Raw genomic sequence first — 8,897 nt, 5'->3', positions numbered from 1 at the left:
GGGAGCCGGGGTGCGCATCGCGAGCGGGCGCCACCCGCATCGCGAATCGCATCCCGGCTGGAAGAGGTATCGCAGCGCACCCGGTCAGCAGGTCTGACCGGGGCGCTGCGATTGCGAGGATGTTGCGAGCGCTCCGGGGAGGAGCGGGGACCCGGAGCGCTCGGCGTAACAATACCATTCCTACAGAGATCATGGTGGGGGCAGCATCATGTCTGGGGGAAACCAGGCACTGCCCATCACCTGCCCAATACCATCCCTACAGTGATCATGGTGGGGGCAGCATCATGTCTGGGGGAAACCAGGCACTGCCCATCATCTGCCCAATACCATCCCTACAGTGATCATGGTGGAGGCAGCATCATGTCTGGAGGAAACCAGGCACTGCCCATCACCTGCCCAATACCATCCCTACAGTGATCATGGTGGGGGCAGCATCATGTCTGGAGGAAACCAGGCACTGCCCATCACCTGCCCAATACCATCCCTACAGTGATCATGGTGGGGGCAGCATCATGTCTGGAGGACACCAGGCACTGCCCATCACCTGCCCAATACCATCCCTACAGTGATCATGGTGGGGGCAGCATCATGTCTGGGGGAAACCAGGCACTGCCCAATACCATCCCTACAGTGATCATGGTGGGGGCAGCATCATGTCTGGGGGAAACCAGGTACTGCCCATCACCTGCCCAATACCATCCCTACAGTAAATCTATGTAGGTAAAAATAATTTATTGCATCAGGAGAGTTTCACGTACATGAAGAGGAAGGGGAAATGTAAATTGTCAATTGTTTGTTCCTACCTCAGTATAGAGTCTTATCCTCTGAGTAGACACAGGCACAGGGTGGGACTATGGAAAATACATAAACAAGATTAAAAATAAAATAGCGACATCAAATGACACGAAGTAAGAGAATTGGGTAGAGCCTGTGTAGAGTCATACAAGGATGTGACTAGAAAGCTGATCTCTGTAGCTCCAAAATGGCTTAATATGGAGGAAACTTCCTTCTGACGGAAGAGCAGATGTTTGCCAAGGAGAATATTGTACGGACTATGAGAACAAGAACGTTCATTTTTCTTGTTGAAATTAGTTCAGATTTTCTTTATGTTTTTTATAGGAGTCAGGATACGATTGATCGGGCCTTGTGAAGGATCAGCAATCGAGCACAGATCAACAAGACCCTCGTTCATTACTTCCCACTCACTGACCCTTGTAAAAGGGCCCATAGACATGGACATAAAAGATAACATGCTCGATGTCTTCAGCCGTCAGTAGAGGGAGCTCAGGAGCTTACCATATACTGTCTATACCAGTTGCAAATATTCAACTCCTTCAACTACTTCAACTTCTTGACCAGACACCTCCACCAACCTAATCCAACTCTGCTTGGGTAGATTACCAGTGAATCAAGATTTCATCCGAAAATATTCCATCAATCCTTTACTGGATGCGTTGACTACATTCTTCCATCCCTCGACCCCTGAACAAGAAGGCCCAGATCTTGTTGCCTAACCCCAATCCCATACCAACCCTCCAACAGGTTCCTCATCCAAGTAATGTCCCCTGATGCTAGGATCCCCAGCTATCAGATGTAAATCTTAAATGTGAGCAAGTGCTCAGTTTCCCTACAGCGCCACCACAGGAGAAATTCTATATGACAAAGTTCCCATTTAAATCAATAGGCTGCCTATGTAATGCATGGAGATGGCAGGTCCTCCAGAGCAAGAGACGCTCTTGTAGCTTCTCTCCCTTCTTAGTTAAAGGTTCTGTGTGAAGGAGCCCTCCTTTATTAGCTAAGAATGCCCTAAAACTTAAAGACAATCCCTTTAATATAAGTATTTCCTGGAAGTCCCTGAGACGTGTGATATCGAATAGACATCGGAAGGTAAGGGCCATCAGTTGTACCCATTACGGTGCCCATAGTGTAGTAGTCTCAAACTGTGGCCCTTTAGCTGTTGCAAAACTTCAACTCTCAGCATGCCCGGACAGCCAACGGCTGTCCGGGCATACTGGGAGTTAAAGTTTTCAGTATCTAGAGGGCCACAGAATAAGACCACTGGTCTATATGTGGTGAGCCACGGGGTGTGAAGGTGAGGTGTATGGGGCAGATTTTATAGTCCGGGGGCAGATGGTATTGACCCCTAAATGTTAGTGACGCCAAGGCGTGGTTTTCCCGGTAACCACTCGAACGGTAGTACAGCTAACTCAAGGTTAGGCAGGGCAATAATAGTCGAAGACCAGGTTAGGGTTAAAGGGGCACTCCGCTGCCCTGCTTCTGAAGCTGTGCGCGGGCTTCCATGTTCAGGGCCGCCCCTTGTGACGTCAAGCCTGCCCCCTCACTTTAGGACAGCCACGCTGACTATAATAGACTTGACTGGACTGTAGGTAGTGATAGCAGACAGAGATGACTTGACTTACTGGCATGTGGCTGTAGGTTAAGCTTGAGGCCTCCAGATGTGCTGGACACTGGGTCTGAGACGTCTGGTCTTTACTGTACCTCAGTAGGAAGTGTGGTAGAAGAGATAAGAGGTAGTGTTGCTCGCGAATATTCGCAATTCGAATTTTATTCGCGAATATAGAGCTATATATTCGTAATGACGAATATCCGTTTTTTTTTTTTTTCACAGTACACATCACAGTGATCATCCCTCTCTGCTTCCAGCTTATGTGGTGTAAGAAAGCTCTAATACTACTGTGTGAGACTGGTGTGCGAATTTTCGCATATGCGAAAATGTGCATATGCGAATTTTCGCAAATTTACATATGCTAATTTTCGCATATGCGAATTTCCGTTTATGCACATTTATGTATATGTAAATTTTCGCATATGTTAATTTTCGCACACGCGAATATTCGCATATGTGAAAATAAAACGAGAATATGACGAATATTCGCGAATATGACGAATATTCGTCCATATATTCGCGAATATTCGCGAATTCGAATATGGCCTATGCCGCTCAACACTAATAAGAGGCAGATTGTAATGGTTCCCCCTCTTATAAAGGGGGCTGAGCCAGAAGCCCATAGGTCAAGCTGCAGGTCACCTGGTTAGCTGGTGCTCTCTGGGTAACAAACACATTGTCACGATTCGGCTGGCAGGAGGTGGATCCTCTGTGCCAGAGAGGGATTGGCGTGGACCGTGCTAGTGGACCGGTTCTAAGTTACTACTGGTATTCACCAGAGCCCGCCGCAAAGCGGGATGGTCTTGCAGCAGCGGTAGTAACCAGGTCGTATCCACTAGCAACGGCTCAACCTCTCTGACTGCTGAAGATAGGCGCGGTACAAGGGAGTAGACAAGAGCAAGGTCGGACGTAGCAGAAGGTCGGGGCAGGCAGCAAGGATCGTAGTCAGGGGCAACGGCAGGAGGTCTGGAACACAGGCTAGGAACACACTAGGAAACGCTTTCACTGGCACAATGGCAACAAAATCCGGCGAGGGAGTGCAGGGGAAGTGAGGTATACATAGGGAGTGCACAGGTGAACACACTAATTAGAACAACTGCGCCAATCAGTGGCGCAGTGGCCCTTTAAATCGCAGAGACCCTGCGCGCGCGCGCCCTAGGGAGCGGGGCCGCGCGCGCCGGGACAGGACCGACGGAGAGCGAGTCAGGTACGGGAGCCGGGGTGCGCATCGCGAGCGGGCGCCACCCGCATCGCGAATCGCATCCCGGCTGGAGGCGGTATCGCAGCGCACCCGGTCAGTGGATCTGACCGGGGCGCTGCAGTAGCGAGGATGTTGCGAGCGCTCCGGGGAGGAGCGGGGACCCGGAGCGCTCGGCGTAACAGTACCCCCCCCCCCTTGGGTCTCCCCCTCTTCTTGGAGCCTGAGAACCTGAGGACCAGACTTTTGTCTAGGATGTTGTCCTCAGGTTCCCAGGATCTCTCTTCAGGACCACAGCTGTTACGCCGAGCGCTCCGGGTCCCCGCTCCTCCCCGGAGCGCTCGCTTCACTCTCGCTATCGCAGCGCTCCGGGCAGCTCCACTGACCCGGTGCGCTGCGATACCGTCTCCAGCCGGGATGCGATTCGCGATGCGGGTGGCGCCCGCTCGCGATGCGCATCCCGGCTCCCGTACCTGACTCGCTCTCCGTCTGTCCTGTCCCGGCGCGCGCGGCCCCGCTCCCTAGGGCGCGCGCGCGCCGGGTCTCTGCGATTTAAAGGGCCACTGCGCCGCTGATTGGCGCAGTGGTTCCAATTAGTGTGTTCACCTGTGCACTCCCTATTTATACCTCACTTTCCCTTCACTCCCTCGCCGGATCTTGTTGCCATTGTGCCAGTGAAAGCGTTTCTTTGTGTGTTCCTAGCCTGTGTTCCAGACCTCCTGCCGTTGCCCCTGACTACGATCCTTGCTGCCTGCCCCGACCTTCTGCTACGTCCGACCTTGCTTCTGTCTACTCCCTTGTACCGCGCCTATCTTCAGCAGCCAGAGAGGTTGAGCCGTTGCTAGTGGATACGACCTGGTCACTACCGCCGCAGCAAGACCATCCCGCTTTGCGGCGGGCTCTGGTGAAAACCAGTAGTGACTTAGAACCGGTCCACTAGCACGGTCCACGCCAATCCCTCTCTGGCACAGAGGATCCACCTCCTGCCAGCCGGCATCGTGACAACAGCCCTCCCAATCAACCCAAAAAATTTTTTTCCCTCTGACCGTCTTGGAGGCCAGTATCTCCTTCACGGAGAAGATGTCAGAAGAACCGGAAACAGGAGTGGGAGAAACAAGTTTGGGAGAGAAACGGTTGATGATGAGTGGTTTAAGAAGAGAGACATGAAAGGCATTAGGAATACGAAGAGAAGGAGGAAGAAGAAGTTTGTAAGAGACAGGATTAATTTGGCACAAGATTTTGAAAGGACCAAGATAGCGTGGTCCCAGTTTGTAGCTGGGGACACGGAAGCGGACATATTTAGCGGAGAGCCATACCTTGTCTCCGGGAGAAAAAATGGGGGGAGCTCTTCTTTTCTTATCGGCAAACTTTTTCATGCGAGATGAAGCCTGTAAAAGAGAATTTTGGGTCTCCTTCCATATGGTGGAAAGATCACGAGTCACTTCATCCACAGCGGGCAAACCAGAGGGCAAGGGAGTAGGGAGGGGGGGAAGAGGGTGACGGCCGTACACCACGAAAAATGGGGATTTAGAAGAAGATTCAGAGACTCTGAAGTTGTACGAGAATTCGGCCCATGGTAGAAGATCTGCCCAGTCATCCTGGCGGGAGGAAACAAAATGCCGTAAATAGTCACCCAGGACCTGGTTAATTCTTTCTACTTGCCCATTGGATTGAGGATGATAAGCAGAAGAGAAGTTTAATTTAATCTTGAGTTGTTTACAGAGAGCCCTCCAGAATTTTGACACGAATTGGACGCCTCTATCCGAGGTGATCTGCGTGGGCAAACCGTGAAGACGAAAAATGTGTACAAAAAATTGTTTTGCCAACTGAGGCGCTGAAGGAAGACCAGGAAGAGGAATAAAATGTGCCATCTTGGAAAATCGATCAACGACCACCCAAACAACAATGTTGCCACGGGATGGGGGTAAGTCTGTAATAAAATCCATACCAATCAGAGACCAAGGCTGTTCGGGGACAGGCAGCGGATGAAGGAGACCAGCAGGCTTCTGGCGAGGAGTCTTATCCCGGGCACAGACAGTACAGGCCCGCACAAAATCAACAACATCCGTCTCCAGAGTCGGCCACCAATAGAAGCGAGAGATGAGTTGCAAGGACTTTTTGATGCCCGCATGGCCAGCGAGGTGGGAGGAGTGACCCCATTTGAGAATCCCGAGACGTTGGCGTGGAGAAACGAAGGTCTTCCCTGGAGGAGTTTGCCTGATGGAGGCTGGAGAAGTGGAGATCAGACAGTCAGGAGGAATGATGTGTTGCGGAGAGACCTCTACTTCCGAGGCGTCCGAGGAACGAGAGAGAGCATCGGCCCTAATGTTCTTGTCGGCAGGGCGAAAATGAATTTCAAAGTTAAAACGGGCAAAGAACAAAGACCACCTGGCCTAGCGAGGATTCAGCCGTTGGGCAGACTGGAGATAGGAGAGATTCTTGTGGTCGGTGTAAATGATAACTGGAAATTTTGATCCCTCCAGCAGATGCCTCCATTCCTCAAGTGCTAATTTAATGGCTAGAAGCTCTCGATCCCCGATGGAGTAGTTCCTCTCCGCCGGAGAGAAGGTCCTAGAGAAAAAACCACAAGTCACAGCATGCCCGGAAGAATTTTTTTGTAGGAGGACAGCTCCAGCTCCCACTGAGGAGGCATCTACCTCCAATAGGAAGGGTTTAGATGGGTCAGGTCTGGAGAGCACGGGAGCAGAAAAGGCAGACTTGAGCCGTTTAAATGCGTCTTCCGCTTGAGGAGACCAGGACTTAGGATTGGCATTCTTCTTGGTTAAAGCCACGATAGGAGCCACAATAGTGGAAAAATGAGGAATAAATTGTCTGTAATAATTGGCGAACCCCAAAAAACGTTGGATAGCACGGAGTCCGGAGGGGCGTGGCCAAGTTCATGCAGGTTAGCAGGAATTTCTCGTGCGGCCAGAACATCTTTAATGTTGCTGGATAGGCCTTTTTTAAAGGTCGCGCAGAGGGCCTCATTATTCCAGGATAATTCGGAAGCAAGAGTACGGAATTGGATGGCGTACTCGCCAACGGAAGAATTACCCTGGACCAGGTTCAGCAGGGCAGTCTCAGCAGAAGAGGCTCGGGCAGGTTCCTCAAAGACACTTCGAATTTCCGAGAAGAAGGAGTGTACAGAGGCAGTGACGGGGTCATTGCGGTCCCAGAGCGGTGTGGCCCATGACAGAGCTTTTCCAGACAGAAGGCTGACTACGAAAGCCACCTTAGACCTTTCAGTAGGAAACTGGTCCGACATCATCTCCAAGTGCAGGGAACATTGCGAAAGAAAGCCACGGCAAAACTTAGAGTCCCCATCAAATTTATCCGGCAAGGATAGTCGTAGGCCGGAAGCGGCCACTCGCTGCGGAGGAGGTGCAGGAGCTGGCGGAGGAGATGATTGCTGAAGCTGTGGTAGTAGCTGCTGTAGCATCACGGTCAGTTGAGACAGCTGGTGGCCTTGTTGCACTATCTGTTGCGACTGCTGGGCGACCACCGTGGTGAGGTCGGCGACAACTGGCAGTGGAACTTCAGCGGGATCCATGGCCGGATCTACTGTCACGATTCGGCTGGCAGGAGGTGGATCCTCTGTGCCAGAGAGGGATTGGCGTGGACCGTGCTAGTGGACCGGTTCTAAGTTACTACTGGTATTCACCAGAGCCCGCCACAAAGCGGGATGGTCTTGCAGCGGCGGTAGTAACCAGGTCGTATCCACTAGCAACGGCTCAACCTCTCTGACTGCTGAAGATAGGCGCGGTACAAGGGAGTAGACAAGAGCAAGGTCGGACGTAGCAGAAGGTCGGGGCAGGCAGCAAGGATCGTAGTCAGGGGCAACGGCAGGAGGTCTGGAACACAGGCTAGGAACACACTAGGAAACGCTTTCACTGGCACATTGGCAACAAGATCCGGCGAGGGAGTGCAGGGGAAGTGAGGTATACATAGGGAGTGCACAGGTGAACACACTAATTAGAACAACTGCGCCAATCAGTGGCGCAGTGGCCCTTTAAATCGCAGAGACCCGGCGCGCGCGCGCCCTAGGGAGCGGGGCCGCGCGCGCCGGGACAGGACCGACGGAGAGCGAGTCAGGTACGGGAGCCGGGGTGCGCATCGCGAGCGGGCGCCACCCGCATCGCGAATCGCATCCCGGCTGGAGGCGGTATCGCAGCGCACCCGGTCAGTGGATCTGACTGGGGCGCTGCAGTAGCGAGGATGTTGCGAGCGCTCCGGGGAGGAGCGGGGACCCGGAGCGCTCGGCGTAACACACATCAGGTGAACACATTATCATGTGACTAACTCAAAGGTCCTTAAAGGTCCTTTACACATAACACTATACATTATATATATTACTATGGGGGAGACACTGCAGGAGAGCCCCCTAGGACATAGAGAGACTCCACCTGATAGGGCCTAAGTACTGTACGGGACCATATCCCGTACTGGGACATCACATATACATTGACCAGAACCAGAACCACAGGACCAACTTATGAGTCCAGGTAAAGAAGATGACCTCAAGACCAAAGCTAATGTATCAGTAGAGCTTTGTGTAACTCTTGAGTGCGTCTTGCAATCTCCGTCAGCTTCCTTAGACCTTTTTATAAACTCCTATAAATACCCCATTGTTTTAGATGTTCCGCCAAGAAACCAAATCCTCCTTGAAGACGTTAAGCCGGATCATGTTGACTTTCGCAGAAGTTTCTACCACCTCTAGTCTTCTCAGGTAGAGATTTATTACCGCACAACTATATTCAGAATGAAACTCTAGACGAAGGAAAGCAGAACCACAAGAGTTGTGTCCTCGTATTTTTTGACGTATCTGAGATTCGTGAACATCTTCTTCTTCCTGGGAAATATGTGTCAATGCGGCTATTCATTTCACCCGCACAAAGACCTTGTATTGGTCGGGCTGAGTAAGACAATGGCCCATACTGGAGGGATATGTGAGAAGATGAGTATCTATAGAAACATAATGTGGCCGGGGGTGATGGGGGGGGGGGGGGGGGGATGAGGCACCCTTTCTGATTTTGGAGACAGTGGTCAAGTGTGAAGTCTGTGCCGCTGCTTAGGGTCCATGTAGGAAGGAGTCGTCCACCGTCCAAAAGGGAATGTGCACCTCTGAAAGAGTCCCTGGTATTCTGACCTCTCTCACAATCTGTTCCAAAGACACACAGTCTATGACCTCATATTGTCTCACCCAATTAAAGCCAAGAAAGGTTGATGGCAGTCATAGGAGACATGGCGACCCCCATCAATGCTCTGAGACCCCCAGACTTACTATTTTCTTAC

This window comes from Hyla sarda, chromosome 8 (genome assembly GCF_029499605.1).
Source record: "Hyla sarda isolate aHylSar1 chromosome 8, aHylSar1.hap1, whole genome shotgun sequence".
Taxonomy (NCBI): Eukaryota; Metazoa; Chordata; class Amphibia; order Anura; family Hylidae; genus Hyla; species Hyla sarda.
Note: the sequence above shows the minus strand (reverse complement) of the source record.